Source organism: Pan paniscus, chromosome 10 (genome assembly GCF_029289425.2).
Source record: "Pan paniscus chromosome 10, NHGRI_mPanPan1-v2.0_pri, whole genome shotgun sequence".
Lineage (NCBI taxonomy): Eukaryota > Metazoa > Chordata > Mammalia > Primates > Hominidae > Pan > Pan paniscus.
Window position 1 is genome coordinate 41929014 of NC_073259.2, and position 17286 is coordinate 41946299.

Genomic DNA, 17286 nt, shown 5'->3' on the forward strand with positions numbered 1-17286 from the left:
GGTGGCCTACTCCTGTAATCTTAGCACTTTGGGAGGCTGAGGCAGGCAGATCACCTGCAGTGAGGAGTTTGTGACCAGCATGGCCAACATGGTGAAATCCCATCTCTACCAAAAAAAATATATATATATACAAAAATTAGCCAGTGTGTTGGCGCACGCCAGTAATCCCAGCTACTTGGGAGGCTGAGGCATGAGAATTGCTTGAACCCGGGAGACAGAGGTTTGCAGTGAGCCAAGATCACACCACTGCACCCCAACCTGGGCAATAGAGACTCTGTCTCAAAAAGAAAAAAAAATTACTCTCAGAAGCTACTGATTATGAAATTCGAATTACAGCATTATCCTGCCAAGTGAATGAGGAAGGCGTAAGCAAGGAAAAAATTAAGAGAGGTAAGAGTTGCATGACGGCAGAGAAGTCTTGATCCATGGTCTTGGGAAAGCTGTCCACATCTAGAATACTGTCTGTTTCTGGGAAGAAACTTCTCTGCTTGGCTTTATCTTAAGGTCTCCAATGGATGTGCAGTTCTAAGAGTCTGAGTGGACCCTTTTGAGTTGCGAGATGTAGACCGAAGGTCCAAGGCCCTGAAGTTTTGCTGAAGAGTGGGTGATGAGAAGAACTTGATATGGCCCCCTCCAATGGGGCTCAATGGCAGTCTTTCTCAGATATCGTCTCCAGATGACCTGATCTCTGCATTCTAGATTGTGAAGGGTTTGATTGTCCTCAGTTGATAGATCTTGAAAAGCTTCCTTTACCTGGTGAAAATATACTTTGGCATAATGCATTAAAACCTTGCAGCATTTAGTTATGTCAGAGTTTAGGGGAGTAGAAAATAAATGAGTTCTATTATTAGGGCATAGGCCTTCCAGTAGCTATTTCATAAGGGATCAATCTATGATGTATTATAGCAGTGGTCCCTATTATGGAATTAGACTTCCAGACTCATTTGTTCTCATGACCTGTTTTACTTTAACCCAGTCATGTGATTCAAGAACCAAGACTAATGAGTATATTGCAAGGCAAGTTTGCACCAAAATCCCAAGCAGATTTTCTTGCAAATTGACTTATGTGCCAGGGTACTATAGCACTTTTTTTTTCCTGAGACAGAATCTTGCTCTGTCACCCAGGCTGGAGTACAGTGGCGCAACCTCAGCTCACTGCAACCTCTGCCTCCCAGATTCAAGCGATTCTCCTGCCTCAGCCTCTGGAGTAGCTGGGATTACAGGTGCGTGCCACCACGCCAAGCTAATTTTTGTATTTTTAGTAGAAACGGGGTATCACCATGTTGGTCAGGCTGGTCTCGAACTCCTGACCTCGTGATCTACCCCCCGCTCAGCCTCCCAAAGTGCTGAGATTACAGGTGTGAGCCACCGCGCCTGGCCAGCACTCTTTTAACCTATAATAACTGTACCTCAGATCCTTGGCCAGAAACTGCTAATTCCAACATTCCTAGTTGGAATTAGGAATACATGCCCTATAAAACCTTGCAATAGCCTATAAGCAGGGCTGCCTCCTCTGCTTTTGTCAGGAGGTAGCCCGGCAGGACTGACAGTAAATCAGCTTGCCTGAACTTGGGTCTATTGGCCTTATTCCTTTCTCGGCTGTCCTTCCAATTATCCCTTACAAACCTAACTTCAGAATTTTCCTTTGTAACAAATAGCTGAGTCTCAGCCAATCACAGTAACTGAGCTTCAGTCAATCACAGGCAGCCAAATGTTCACAAACACCAGCTGTAAACAATCCAGCTGTTACTTCTGTTTTCCATGTGTCACTTTCTGTTTTCTGTCCATAAGTATTGTGGGACCGCAGTGCAGCCAGAGTTCCTCTGATCAGTTCTAAGGGCTGCCCAATTCTAAAATTGCATATAAAATCCAACTAAGATCTTTAAACTAAATTCATTGAAATTTTGAAATTTGGCATCTTTCCTCCACAAGCTCTCCGTATCTGAACTGTCAGAGTCTTTCTGGGCCTTGGGTGCCTCTGTCTGTCTGTCTGTCTGTGTGCCTCTCCCATCAGACTGGGACCTCAGGCACGCAGAGTCTTGCCTGCCTCTGATTCTTTCCTCAGTGCCCGTCCTGGTTGTGCACATGGTGGGGGTTCAGGAAGGGTGTGATCCAGGACACCCACCTTGTGGAGGAAGGCAGTAAACCTGCTGTTGAGGCACTTGATCTTCTCCTCCTCCTGCTTTATGCACTATGCAATCTCCAGGTTGAGGGGCATGAGGAGGCTCTCATTGATCAACACAATGGTGTTACAGGCAGTGCTGGGCCCGCATGTGCTGCCAGAGTGGTAGCTGAATCTGTGTCCACAGGAACCAGTGCCAAAGCCCCCAGTGAGGCCATGGTAGCAGGGGCTTGCCGTGATGCAGCAGCCACCAGACCAGGGCCCGGAGGGCAAGATGCAGCTGAGGGTGGGGTCATAACCATATCTCTGAGTGGCTGCACAGGACCTGGATTTGCAGACTCCGCTCAGGAGCCTAGGCAAGACAATCTACAAGTCATGGCGACTCTCTGCTGGAGGACATGAAGCCAGAGGAAGAAGAGGACTCTGACCTCTCCCTCACTGCTAGCACCTTGTATAAACCCAGGCACCTGGGTCTGTCTGCCTCCCCATGTGGAGAGGCCATATTGTCACCTTTATGAGCTTGGGAAATTTCACAGTCATTTCTCCTCCCTCCTGGGGTAACATTATCAATATGGGGCTTTGGAAAATCCTACACTCAGGCAATTCTGAAACGTTGGCAGCATTTCTTCCACAGCTGAGGGCTGATGGTGTCCAGGAGTCAAGGTCAGCCAAAACCTGTGGACTCCACACTTTGTGAAGTAATTGTGAAGCCAGGGGGAAGCCAGGTTGGGACACTTCCTTTCAGGTGGTTAGCTGAGCTCACAACCTCACAGTTTTTCAGTTTGGGCCATCAGATGAGCTGCAACCAGGGACAAAGGACAGGTCATCCTCACTCCGGGTGGTAAGCCCTGGCTCCTTCAAGTGGAAGAGACTTCCAGGGGCTCCCCAGGAAGGGCCCTAGGGCTGAGTCCTAAAGGCAGCCTGTGACACCTGACTCCGGGCATGGCCAGTAGGAGATTGTGTCTACCTCTACCAAGACATGGAAGAGTCAACTATACAACCAAAACAGTTTTGTTCAGCTCTTCTTGCCATAGGAGCCATGAAGTGGGTATGTGGGGGTTCAGTCAGGCTGATGGGAAAAATTTTAGTTATAACAGCCACAAAGCCTCTTGGAAGGCCTAAGAGTTGGCATAACTTCAGTAATAGATCTGGCTGAAGGCAGCCTAGTCCCTTTTCCTTCAGTTAAATAGATTAAAAGTAGATACAAAGGAATGTGGGAGAGTTTATCTAACTAGCTTGTTTACTCATGTAGTCCTAAGACTAACCTTTGATCTACAGTGGGTGCTTAATTGCTTTCTACTCGGGAAGTCCACAAGGTCAATTACCCTCTAGTGGCGTTGACTCAAGACTTTGTCAATTAATCTTTACTGAATAAATGCGAGTCTCACTGGCTAGTCGAGGCCATGGTCACAACTGTTTACCGCACTCTCCAGGGAGTCTGTAAGTGGCCCGGACTCTCAGCTGGACTGACAAGCATAATATCTGCATTGGTGCACGTTATTCATCCATCACTGGGTCAGGGTCTGCCAGACAGACCCCCGCATGGGTGGATGTGTGTAAGCATCTGGTTGAGGGTTCAAAGTATCTGGATCCCTCTGCCTGCCCACCCACCTCCCTTCCTTCCCATGTGCCTTTAAGATTCCTCACCCCAACCCAACAGTGTCTCCCACAACTCCACCAGAAGCACAGGGCCACGCTCTCCAGTCTCTTGCAAAGGCTCCCTCTTTATCAGAGATATCCCTCAAGAAAGCCTGTCCCATCAGCTTTGAGACAGGCCCACAGGAGCCTAACTGAGGCATGGGAGTGGGGGTCCCCAGCCAGGAGAGCAACAGCGTGGAGGAGGCCACAGCCCCCAGACCTGAAAGAGCAGGGCAGGGGGCTGGGGGGCTCTGGATGGTGACCAGGACAGTGAAATAACAACAGCACTCAACAGTGGCTAGAATGTACAGACCACTTACTATACAGCAGACAGCATGCTAGTGCTTTACATACACCTCACCTGATCCTTGCCATGTCCCTGGCAAGTTATATTACCTCAATTCTAGATACAAAAGAAACAGAGACTCAAGGGGCTTGTGTGCAAGTTTTCACCCACATTGTAAGTGGCAGAGCCCAGGCATGTCTGATTCCAGAGACACTTTTGATCACTATACCATAAAGAAGGAAGAAATGTATTTCTGAAATGGACACACTGGTGTTCAAGATGTTTCATAACAAAGTTACCAGAAGAACACACATGCTCGTGTGCACACACACACACTTTTACACATATACACTCTCTGTGTACTATCCCCATGTTCCGTTCACTCACACACCTCTGAGCATGGCCCTCTGCAGGTCAAGCACCTCCAGCACTTCGCTTGATATTCTGAGCCTATCCTGCCCATCCACCATATTCACCATGTGGCCTCAGCCAGCCTCCTTCCCCCTGCTCTCATCAACCCCTATTTTTCAGCCAAAGCAGATGACCCCACTATTCCCTTCACATCCTCTGGCCTCCCTTGCTTTGTGTCTTTGCTTACACCATTCCCTCTGCCTGAATCCTCCCCTCTCTCATCTCAGCATTTCCAAGTCCTCACCTTCTTCAGGCCAAACCAAAGTGTCATCTCCAAGAACCCTGCTCTGACCCTTGGTCCCAAGCTCCCATGGCATGGTGTTGCTCCACTATAGCCAGACCCCCTGCAGCTTTGCACTAGGGTCCTCTGTATGCATGCCTGCACTGCCTGAGGACTCCAGTCTCTCCTTCATGCTCTGAGCCTGGTTCCTGATGGTATTCAGTAGATGTTTGCTTCCTGCCTTGAACTGGCCCCTGGGACCCACTGGGAGGTTAAAGAAGAGGCATGATAACCCAAACAGGACATTAGGTTTTCACTGATAGACTGGTATATTGGTGATAAAAGGGGCGGGGGGATGTTTTCTAGAAGATCTGGCTGATGATGAAGAAGCCCTCCTCTTCCCTGGCACTTGTGACAACCAACCCTCTCTATGAAGAAGTATGTCCTTAATTGTTTCTGAAATTTCTCAGGTTTCAGCCTGTTTCTCTCCCCTGAGTTCCAAGAATAATAAACAGACCACGAGGGATCATGTTTCCCTGAGGCTGGGCCAGGGATTAGCATTAACATTGTGGAAGACCACTGTGATCCAGATGTCAAACCTCTCCATTCCAGCCCCTTCACATTGTTTTCTTAGCGGGAACAATGCAGCCTGCAGATCTTCTGTTTCTCTGGATTTTAAATGCACGTAATTATCTGTGTGGACAAAGGCTGATTATTAACATCCTCATTGATTGTAATAGCATAGAAAGTCCAGTCTATCCACCCACCAGAACCCAGAAAGGGGTCCAAGCAAGAATCATGTAAGTGCCTCCACAAGTCTAATTTAAATCTTCCATGCTCCAGGGTAAGTCCAAATCCTCTCGTCCAGGAGACACCAAGGGAACACTCCTCCAATACTACTTATTCTCAAAAGAAAATTGGAATCGAAATACATAATCCTGAAGCCAAGCATTAGTCACACAGCTGGTGACTGACACAGCAGGAGCACTGTCATCTCGGACAAACACCACCACTTTAAGTTCCAGCTCCCTTTCTAGCCTCATGCATTTCAAGGAAATCACTTCTCTTCTAACTACAAGCAGACAGAAAGAGCGGGCAGTAAAACACAGATAAGACAGCTTGGGCACAGAGGGAAGTAGGAGGAAAGTCTTGTGGGTAACCGCCAAACTTCACCCTCATACAATGGGCCCCAGTAAAACAGTGGGCCTTAATAAGCACGTACCTTTCCCTTCAGGTGCACTAAGATACAGGAGCTAAAAGCAGACTCGGGGGATATGCCTGAAGCTGCAGAAAGATGTATGGGAACAGACACACACCTCTCCCTCCCAGATAAGCACAACAAAGACACAGAAGCAGTCCAAGCCTCTTCTAAACTCACCCACCCTGAATCCTTAAAAAAAAACTCTTAGTCTGTAAGAGAGTGTGCCTCTGACCTAACTCGGCCAGACACCCCTCTCAGGTTTGTTTTCTCTAAAATAAACCTGTCTTGACTGGCAAGCCACCTTTCATGTTTCTTTCGTCTTTCTTTAATTCTTACACTGACTCCCAGCTGAAGCTGGGGCAGGGGCACAAGCCTGTGGGGTTGGGCTCCAACTTCTACAGAGGACTGAACTAAGGTTGGCCTTAAACTGCTACAAAACAGACCAAGGCTGGGCCAAAGGAATCCAAGCCCATGAGAGTGCAGAAAAGACAGGAAAAGGGGTAAGAGGAAATGCGATGCCAGGCAGCTCAAAGCCAGGACTGGCTGTGGTGACCTCTGGAGTTCTAAGATTTAATTACTGCTTTCACAGTAATAACATATTTAAAAGCAAAGGAAGCCGAGGGTGATTTGCATGCTTCTCTTTAATGCTGGCTGCTGAGTGCACACTCCTGGTTTCCTCTGCCAATAATTGGACACATAATTAACCTCCTTTATAATGGATTATGGCCTTCTAGAGTTGGTGGCCATGACCAAGCCTCAGTTGAGGGGAAGGCCTTGGATCAGGCCGATTTCTCCAAGGGCCCAAAGCCCAGCAGCAGTCTGTGCTCCTGCCGCCAACAAGAACTCAACCCTCACTCAGCCCCCAAAGATTCAGACCCTGGGTGAGACCAGTGTGGAGGAGGGCTTGGAGGAGGGGTGGCCTTTCAGATTCCAACTCTGCCCCTCTATGCATCCTTCTATGCATGACCTTAAACAAGTCACTGGACCACCCTGAGCTCACCTTCCCAATCAGGTAAATGGGCACAATAATACCAACCTCAGAAGGACGCCCTGGGAGCTAGAGGAAATAATATAGTATAAAAAGGCCTCAGCACAGTACTAGGCACATTGCGGGCACTCCATGAATAAAACTCCCTTCCCCTCGCCCAAGCAGAGTGGAGAGGGGTACAGGAAGGAGGGACGCTTACGAGAAGAGGAGGTATGAGCTGAGTCCTGAGATAGAAGAGAAGTTTTTGCCCAAAGGGACACAGGATGAATGATAAATTAACAATAGAATAAATAGAACAAATAATGAATAAATAAACATTTACACAGTTCTTATTAAGTGATAGGTAGGGCCCTAAATGCTTTCTGGTCATTATCTCATTAGATCCTGGCAACAGCTCTCAGTGCTTACTATTATTATCGCTATTTTGCCTGTGAGAAAACTGAGGCTCAGAAAGGTTATTCAGCTGCCCAAGGTCATGACATGAACCTGCGGGACTGACTTCAGAGGCCCCACACTCTCGACACACGCACACACTCGCCCCACACAACGTGCAGGGATGCCAGATAACCCCGCGGCGGGGGACCGGGGCTATGGGACTGGGACCGAAGTGGAGGCCGGATCCAACAAGGCAACGCTCGGAGTCCCGGCGGAGGGGCGGACAGGTGGAGGGGCTCCACTCGCACTGACCGCAGCGCACGGGCAGCGGAGCTGACCAGGCGCTTCCCGGCCCCATAAAGCTCGGGCGGGAGGCGAACGCCGTTTTATGCAGGCGGCCTGGCTCGCTTTCATTCCCGGCTCTGCGAGGCGCGAGGGCCGAGCCCTCCAAGCTCGTAAACGCCTTGGCCGCGAGCTCCCTCCCCGGGCCCGCGGGCCCTCATATAAGGCGCAGCGCCGGCTTGGGGTCCAGCCGCCCGCCCCTGCCGCCACCGCACCATGTCCTGCCTCTACTCCCGCCTCAGCGCCCCCTGCGGGGTCCGCGCCGTCAGCTGCATCTCGGCCTGCGGCCCCGGCCCGGCCGCTGCTGCATCACCGCCGCCCCCTACCGCGGCGTCTTCTGCTACCGCGGCCTCACCGGAGGCTTCGGCAGCCACAGCGTGTGCGGGGGCTTCCGCGCCGGCTCCTGCGGACGCAGCTTTGGCTACCGCTCCGGGGGCGTGTGCGGGCCCAGACCCCATGCATCACCACCGTGTCGGTCAACGAGAGCCTCCTCACGCCCCTCAACCTGGAGATCGACCCCAACGCGCAGTGCGTGAAGCAGGAGGAGAAGGAGCAGATCAAGTCCCTCAACAGCAGGTTCGCGGCCTTCATCGACAAGGTGGGTGTCCTGGATCACACCTTTCCTGAACCTGGAAGTCCTGGAAGGAGATGGAAATTCCCAGTGGTCTCTCTAGAAATGGGGAATGAGGATGGCTGATATTTTATATAATGTTAGGCGGTGCCGGCCCATCATATTAAATAACATTGAAACACGTGGTAAGAAAATACATCTTCTTTAATGTCTGTTTCAATCTTTAAGATTAGGTGGGAAAAAAATATCACTGGATGCTAATGTTTTTAGCATCTCTCTAATACTTGCTTCCCTCCTGCTTCTAATAAAGAGAGCAAGCCCCGGCTTCAGAACTGTCTAGGACAACTGTTTCTACTAGAATTTAATGTTCTGTAATTTCCCTTTATGTATGCCTAGTAATGATGGTTTTGCATCTCTGGTGGCAATATGAAGTTACTCTTTTAACCCCATACGTGTAAATGTTAATTGAATCCACTTACAGATAAATTAGGAGTAAAATAGTATATGGGATGGCAAAATCCTGAGGTCAGCCTTGGGTGTACACAGAAGAGAAAGGAGGCAGAGAGAGGGTGAGGGGCTGGCCCAAGGGCCCACAGAGAGTGGGTGCCAGAACAGGGTTCCAAGCCCAGGCCCTCTCCAACTCTCCAGCCCCTGGGCTAGAAGGTCCACAGCTTGGGATCCCAGCTGCCCCACTCCCTCTAGAAGGGGCTGGTTCACCTCAACAGGCACTGCACGCTGGAGAGGTGACCCAGGAGTGGCTCGTGGAATGGACACTGGCCCAGGAGCAGGCCACCTGGCCTCCATGCTCAGTTCCTCTACTGACACACTGTGTGGCACTGGGCAGAGGCTTCCCTTCTCCATCCCAGTGGCTTCCTCACCAGGGCTGTGTGTGGTGCAGCGTGTGAGCTGGCCATGACTCTGAAAGGGAAGATGGGGCCCAAGGCAGCCATGAGACCCCATAGCCAAGACCACCTGAAATTATGCCATGTAATATCAGCAGTCCCCACTCCCCATGTCTGCAAGTTCCAACCCGGGAATTCCCAGCTGCACTCATGGAGTTGGATGAAAAGGACCCCAGGGCTTAAAGGCAAGGAGACATCTCAGCTCCAGCTCAAATGTACGAGAAGTGGAAAACTGGAAGCCAAGGGCACTAGTTTGTTTGCTGACATCCTTTCTGGCCAGCACAATGTATTGTTGCCATGTGTTCCTCCAGTTTCAGTGAAATCCAGGAAAAGCGTGCAAGCCTCATTTCCCTAGGGTCCTCACCCTCTCTGTTTTCCAAAACCTCCCCCCATTCACATTACATATGTCTGGCCCCCAGAGACATATGACACAGTGTCCAACATAAGAATTTAGGCCACCTAGGACCACGCCCCACACTCCCCAATGCCTCTTCAGGCCCCAGGCATCCTGCTTGGTAAGAGCATAGCTTCTTTGACCTCCCCAGCTAGGAGGCCCTTCCCACCTTGACCATCTCTTCAATCAAATGTTCACCAAGCCAAGGGCTGGCTATGAGGACATCAATAAATAAGCCATAGGCCCTGCCCTGAGGGAGCTTATAGTGAGAGGCATTCTCCCTACTCTATCCCTCCCAACACTGCTCTACATTCCTTTCCTCCAGGAAGTGTTCCCTAATTGTCACTACCCCCTACCCCCATCTGTCCCCCGCTAGCCTGACAGTAACCCAGCACAGCCCACAGGCCTCTCAGTTTCTCACTCATCCCATCCAGGCCCACCTGGACAGACCCTCACTTAGCCCTGAATAAGCAATTATGAAACAAGGATTCTCCAGCTGCATCCTCAGGCCAGGAGAGACCAGCAGGGGCCATGTGGTCTACCCCTTGCCTCTGCACATCTTACTGCCAGTTCTGTCTTGACTCTGTCTGTTCCCCCAAGGAGGGCTGGGGATATTGGCTCCTCCAACCAACTTTTCTCCCACTTCCACACCAGGTGCGCTTCCTGGAGCAGCAGAACAAGCTGCTGGAGACAAAGCTGCAGTTCTTCCAGAACCGTGAGTGCTGTGAGAGCAACCTGGAGCCCCTGTTTGAGGGCTACAACTCTGCGACGGGAGGCCGAGTGCGTGGAAGCCGACAGTGGGAGGCTGGCTTCAGAGCTCAACCACGTGCAGGAGGTTCTGGAGGGTTACAAGAAGAAGTAAGTGCAGTGGGAGGAGGGTTTGGAGAAATTAAATGGGATTAAGTCAAAGTATGATAGATTTGGGTTAGACCATAAGAGGAACTTCCCAACAGGAAGAAAATAGTACAATAATCCTGTGGGGTAGGGGGAATTTCTTTTCTAGACTGGGAGTTTAAACATTGGAGATTCTGAACTGCTCCAGCTACTTCATCATTATGTTTATTTCATTAATTCATCAAACATTTTATTGAGCATCTACTCAATGTTGTAGGTGCTATGTTGGGCTCTGAGTGGGAAAGGAGTAAGGAAGTAAGAAGGAGGAGAAAGGAGAGGTACCAGAACTGGGCAGGGTTCCTGCCCCAAAGGAGTTACAGCCCAGAAACAGAGAGGAGGTCTTTGAAAATGTGCAGGGCCCCCACCCTGACCCATATCAGGAATGAAAGTCCCTGAAATAGAAAGAGCTTTGAGTAACATGGGTTGGTTTGAATGCCCAGAAGAAAGGGATGGACAAGTTCCCTTCAGTCCAACACTTTTTTGATTCTTGTGACCACCTCCAAAAGATCCAGTTCCCGGAATGTGTTTGCCTGTGCCTTCATTCCCATTTTTTTTCCTCCCCAGATCTGAGCCTTGTGTGTTTTGTCCCCAGGTATGAAGAAGAGGTGGCACTAAGGGCCACTGCTGAGAATGAATTTGTGGCCTTGAAGAAGGTGAGTGACCCCAGAATCCTTGTCCCCTAACTCAGAATGGAGGCCAGAGACAGAAGGGTCCTAGACCCAAAGGTTTGAGCTGGGAGACCTTGACTAACATCAGGCTCTCTGTAGTTCGGAGAGGTGGAGGGACTCCCTTAGAATCACACGGCCCAGCTTCTTTCTGTTCCTTTCCCCAGTGCTCCAGTGCTCCCTGGGTGCCTCTGGCAGCAGAATACACTGCCTGCTTCAGGCAGGGCAATATTCTCCCCCATCTGAGGTTGCTGCCATATAACCACCAGATTTTCACCTCCTTCGGCCCTGCGCCTGGCATAGAGTAGGCACCCTGTAAATATTTGCGAGTGAAAGAGCAGGTGAATTGTAGACAATGGCTGCATCCTCAGGCCAGAAACAGCTCAGAACCACAGGCAGGGGCAGTGACCGTCATTCCTTGCCTCTGAGACTTGACTCTGTACAAGTGCCTGGACTCTCATTAGGCCCTTCCAGCCACCTCCATATGAGGAAAGCAGGGGTTATTGTGAGAAAATGAGGTGCAGAGGTTAAGGGGGCTGCTCAGAGTCACACTGACTTGGAAGGGACAGAGTTGAGCCCTGAGCCCTCTTCTGACCACAGATCTAGATTATCTTCCATGAGATTCCAGAGCGGAGAGGGGTGGGGCATCATTAGAATTTACCCACTGTACACCAGATCTTAAGTTTTGGTGATAGTGCATGACATGGATTCTAGAGGAATCATCCCAGTGGGTGCCAGAGGAAGTACCTGCAAACCTCAGTGTCCCCCTCCCTTACCCAAACCTGCTCTTGACGCCACTACTAACTGTATAAGGGGCTTCACCATGGCATGATACCAGGCACTGGGATGAGCACGTACAGAGGGTTTCCAGGGAAGCTGCTCAGCCTGATGGGGTGCCCCTCCCTGGTAGGAAAAAAACAAGGGTTCTGAATTGTCTCCCAGTGCAATTCCTGTGCCACCTTCTCCCCTTTAGGATGTGGACTGTGCCTACCTGCGCAAATCAGACCTAGAGGCCAACGTGGAGGCCCTGACCCAGGAGATCGACTTCCTGAGGCGGCTATATGAGGAGGTGCGGGGTCACAAAGCAGCGGGGCAGCAAGGAGGATATGAGTTAGACATTGGAAAATACTTGTCACCATTCAGCTTCTGACCCCATGGTGGGACAAGGGGAGAAACCCCAGGCAGGTTCACTGTGAGCAGGTGAAGAAGTGTGGCTTGACCTCCCACTGCCATGCCCCAGGCAAGCTGGTGTTCCTGGTTACTAAAGTGACAATTGCCACAAGGTGGTAAACTCTGGTCCTAGACCCAAAGGTTCAAGCTGGAAGGTCCTGATTAAAATCAGGCACTGGGCCTCAGACATGGACTCTCTACCTCCAAGTCCTCTAGGCTCAGGACTCTGGGCTTGAGGAGTCCTGAGGGGGTCCCAGGGTTGAGGTGGAAGACTGTAACTGGGAGGGTGGGGCTTCAGACATCGAAGAAGCAGGGAAAGGGGACAAGGGATGATGATGAGGGTGGGCTACCAAGAGTAGGGCTCTGGTCTAAGAAGCTCTTGCCACTCCCCATCTACTGCAGGAGATCCGCGTTCTCCAGTCGCACATCTCAGACACCTCAGTGGTCGTCAAGATGGACAACAGCCGGGACCTGAACATGCACTGTGTCGTCACTAAGATCAAAGCTCAGTACGACGACATTGCCACCCGCAGCCGGGCCGAGGCCGAGTCCTGGTACCGCAGCAAGGTGAGTGGCACAGGACACCTGCCTGCTAGACATGGCAGTTGGAGGGATGCAAGGTATCTATTAAATAGGCTTCCTTTTCTGGGGATTCTGGTCCCTACGGATGGGAAGATAAGGGCTGCCTCTCTGAGGTTGGGGTAGCAGGGCAGGACTGCCATGTGTGGTTGCATAGGCTGAGCACTGCACAACCTGCACAATCATCCGTGGTGTCCTGAATGGATGGGAGGTCCCACCCTGAGCCTCATAAGCAACTCTACTTCGCCAGTGTGAGGAGATGAAGGCCACGGTGATCAGGCACGGGGAGACCCTGTGCCGCACCAAGGAGGAGATCAACGAGGTGAACCGCATGATCCAGAGGCTGACAGCCGAGGTGGAGAACGCCAAGTGCCAGGTATGGGAGCCCGGCCCACCCCTCAGTGTAGGAAGAGAGTGGGGTTAGCCCTCAGCAGAGGGATTTGGGTTAGACCCCTTGCCAATGTGTGGGGACAAGGGCAAACACCCAGCATGAGGACAGACAGCCTCCTCCATGGAAAACGTTCTCCATTCTCGCTGAATGGAGGCATTGGGGCAATATGGAGGGAATGAGGTGCTTCCAAGGGCAGAGTGGGGCAGAGGAAATAGCACCAGTCTAAGGGGCAGGAAACCTGGGCTCTCAAACAAGCTCTGCCACTAGTTTGCCATGAGACTTGGGAAAGGCATTTAACCTCTCTGGCCTGTTGTTCTAGATCAGTGATCGCACATTCAGACATCAACGGGGTTAGTAAATGAGCGAAGCAAGCAAGCTGTTCCCAAGGCACTTGGGTATGATAGGGACTATGGTAAACTGGAAAGCACAAAGGGCAGGGCTAGGCAGATCCAACTGAGGCAGGCCATGCAGAAATGCAGGTCCAGTGTGGCCAGATCCTCTGATCTTTTGAAAGAAGCCAAGAATTTCAATTATTGTGTTAAATTTCCAAAATTGAAGACACTGTGCAAACATGCCTGGGAGCACTAATTTGCAACCCCTGGCCTAACAAATAGACAAGGCCTCTTTTTCTTCTGCTAGTCAGTGGTCAGTGGTTACCTGGCCTCTGACCCTGAAGCCAGAACAGAGATCCTTAATAACCCTCCCTTGCCTCCCAGAACTCCAAGCTGGAGGCCGCGGTGGCCCAGTCTGAGCAGCAGGGTGAGGCGGCCCTCAGTGATGCCTGCTGCAAGCTGGCCGAGCTGGAGGGCACCCTGCAGAAGGCCAAGCAGGACATGGCCTGCCTGATCAGGGAGTACCAGAAGGTGATGAACTCCAAGCTGGGCCTGGACATTGAGATCGCCACCTACAGGCGCCTGCTGGAGGGCGAGGAGCAGAGGTGAGGACCACAGCTGTGGGGAGGGTGTCCCCTCAGTTTCCCCCAGGCAGTGCTGCAGTGCTTCAACACCCAGGAGCATGTCTGCATATTATTTACTTGGAATGTGCATCAACGCTAATTGGAGGAGAGAATTTGCAGGTTAAACAGATTTCACCAGCTTTGCTCCCCACAACTAATTTCTGTCTCTTTGCTTTCCCTATAAGGTTGTGTGAGGGCGTTGGTGCTGTAAATGTCTGTAAGTAATCCATTTTGTGGGTCCTGAAATAAGAGCTTGGGGTTCTGGGCAGGCAAATTTTTTCTTAGAGCTTCAGATAGTAAAAACTTTAGGCTCGTGAGCCATGTAGTCTCTGCCTCAACTGCTCCACTCCGTTGTCATGTAAAGCAGCCACAGCCAAAGGCAATACTTGAAGGAAGCGGTATGACTGGGTTCCAAGAAAACTTGATTGACAAACAGGAAGCCTGCATGTGGCCATAGTTTGCAGACTCTAAAAGGAAAGACAGAGTGGGGCAGTGAGTGCTTATAGTAACTTAATTAGCTACAGTCATGTACCACATAAGGACTTTTAGGTCAAGGATGGATGGAATATAGGACAGTAGTCCCATTAGATTATACCATATTTTTACTCTACTTTCCTAGGTTTAGCTATGTTCAGAAACACAAATACCTACCATGGTGTTACACTTGCCTTTAGTCTTCAGTACAGTCACATGCTGTACAGATTTGTAGCTTAGAAGCAATAGGCTATGCTATAGGGTAAACTTGTCAAACCTGTGACCAGAAGGCTGCATACAGCCCAGGACGGCTTTGAATGTGGCCCAGCACAAATTTGTAAACATTCTTAAAACTTACGAGATTTTCGTGTGTGTGATTTTTTAAAGCTCATCAGCTACCGTTAGTATTAGTGTATTTTATGTGTGGCCCAAGACAATTCTTCTTCTTCCAATGTGGCCCAGGGAAGCCAAAAGATTGGACACCCTTGGGGCCTGGGTGTGGTGGCTTACACCTGTAATCCCAGCACTTTGGGAGGCCAAGGCAGGTGGATCACTTGAGGTCAGGAGTTTGAGACCAGCCTGGCCAACATGGTGAAACCCCGTCTCTACTAAAAATAAAAAAATTAGCCAGGGCGAGGTGATGGGCACCTGTAATCCCAGCTACTAGGGAGGCTGAGGCAGGAGAATCACTTAAACCCAGGAGGCAGAGGTTGCAGTGAGCTGAGATCGCGCCACTGCACTCCAGTCTGGGCGATAGAGAGAGACTCCGTCTCAAAAATAAAAATAAAAAATAAAAAAGATTGGCCACCCTTGCCACAGAGCCCAGGTGTGTAGTAGGCTACAACATGTAGGTTTGCGTATGTGCACTCCATGATGTTCGCACAATGACAAAATCATTTAATGCTGTATTTCTCAGAACATGTCTCTGTTGTGAGGCGAAGCATGGCTATGTCTGCCTATAGAAAGGACCTGGGCTAATAGTGTATCAAGGACGCCTGAGGCTAAGACTGCAGGAAGGAGTGCCCATGTGAGGGTTTGAGGGGAGCGATAGAAACAGAGGGGAGAAGCTCTGAGCAGAAGGGGCCTCTGGCCGCCAGGAGACTGAGCCCTGTCCTCCCCCTCTGGCAGGTGTCAGCAGCTCCCGCGGCGGGGTCTTATGCGGGGACCTGTGCGTGTCGGGCTCCCGGCCGGTGACGGGCAGCGTCTGCAGTGCCCCCTGCAGCGGGAACGTGGCGTGAGCACCGGCCTGTGTGCGCCCTGCGGCCAGAGCTGCGGCAGCGGCCGCTCCCTGCGCTTCGCCTGAGCGCCCCACTTTGTACCGACGCCGCCTCACCAGCAGCAGCCCCAGCCTCCAGAGGCAGCCCGGAGCTCCCACGGTCCCCAGACGTGGGGAAGGAGGGCTTCGGGGCCCAACCTCCCCACCGGCCCCCACGCCGCGCCTTCCTGTCTCGCATCCCCGCCCGCTAGTCCCTTCACTGCTTCCGAGAGCACAGGGCTCCTAGCCCGCAGCTCTCCCAACCCCCGAATCTAAAGGACTGTCCTCGCAGCCCTAGGTAAAGACCCCGGTCCGGAGGCCTGGATGCCTGTGGCTTCTGAGGGACAGATGGGCCTGGAGCCCCTTGGTGTGGACTTGCTGTGCCTTCTAATCCAATGTCTTCTAATACACGTGCAGGACAGGCCACCTCTCCTGCCTGGCTGCCTGGCTCCCTCCCTCTCCCCTGTGCTTGTCTCAGCATTTCCAGTAAAGCTCCTGATCATATGCATTGTGCCCTGAGAGTCTCTCCTTCCTCTTGCCCACTTCATCTTCTTAGTCGGGAGGGAGAGGGCCTGGATCTCCTGACACCTTGGGTGGGAACCTCATCACTGTGGCTGCTGGTCCACTTTTTCCACTCTCCACCCCAGCCCCCACCTCAGCATTTGAAAGTTCCCTGACCATAGGGTCAAATATACAGACTTCCTCCCAGAAGCCAACACATCCCACATAGCTCCCCCATCCACACCACCACCATCACCCCCTGGGGTCCCAGACACAGAGACCTCCCTGTGGCTCCACAGTACCCATCATATGTGCTGCTGCCCATCAGGGACACATTTCCCCATGCATAGGCCCTGCCACAGAACACCTGCCACACTCACAGACACACAGACCTGTGTGTCAGGGACTCTGACATAGAGGCCCCCATCAAGCACTGACTTAACACAGATGTCCTTCCCCACTCCCATGGATCCAGATACAAACCCATCCCTCCACTAAGGTCCTAGGCACAGACCTGTTACCGGGGATCTAGACTCTAGGACCCTCCTCCCATGCACACACACACCTCCCCCCCACAACCACTACCCCCACAGAATTCAAGATGCAGAGGACCTCTCCAGGGCCCCAGGGCCTGGCTGACCATGAGCCTGGCAGACCCAGCACCAGGAAGGGCTGAGGACGGCTGGCATGAAAGTTGGCTGGGCCACCCGAAACTGGAAGCTGGGGCAGCTGAACATCTGTGGCCTCCTCACAAAAGGAATGTGCTCTGGCAGCTCTGGGCATGGGGGGAGGGAGGCAAATAGCCTTTCCACCCCCTTAGCAGGGCAGCCCTCCAAGGCCCAATTGCTGGCAGAGCCTGCATTTCCCCGTGGCTCTTCTGGGCTTCCTCAGGAGAATCTTTGGGATCAGCCCCAGACCTGGAGGCCAAGGCTCACCCTAGGTAAGCGTCCTG

General features: G+C 51.5%; 1 pseudogene; it reads left to right on the top strand.

The window, feature by feature from the left end:
• The first annotated feature begins 7799 nt into the window (after window positions 1-7799).
• LOC100975879 (keratin, type II cuticular Hb1-like) lies at window positions 7800-16323 on the top strand (annotated as a pseudogene).
• The last annotated feature ends 963 nt before the right edge of the window (window positions 16324-17286 follow it).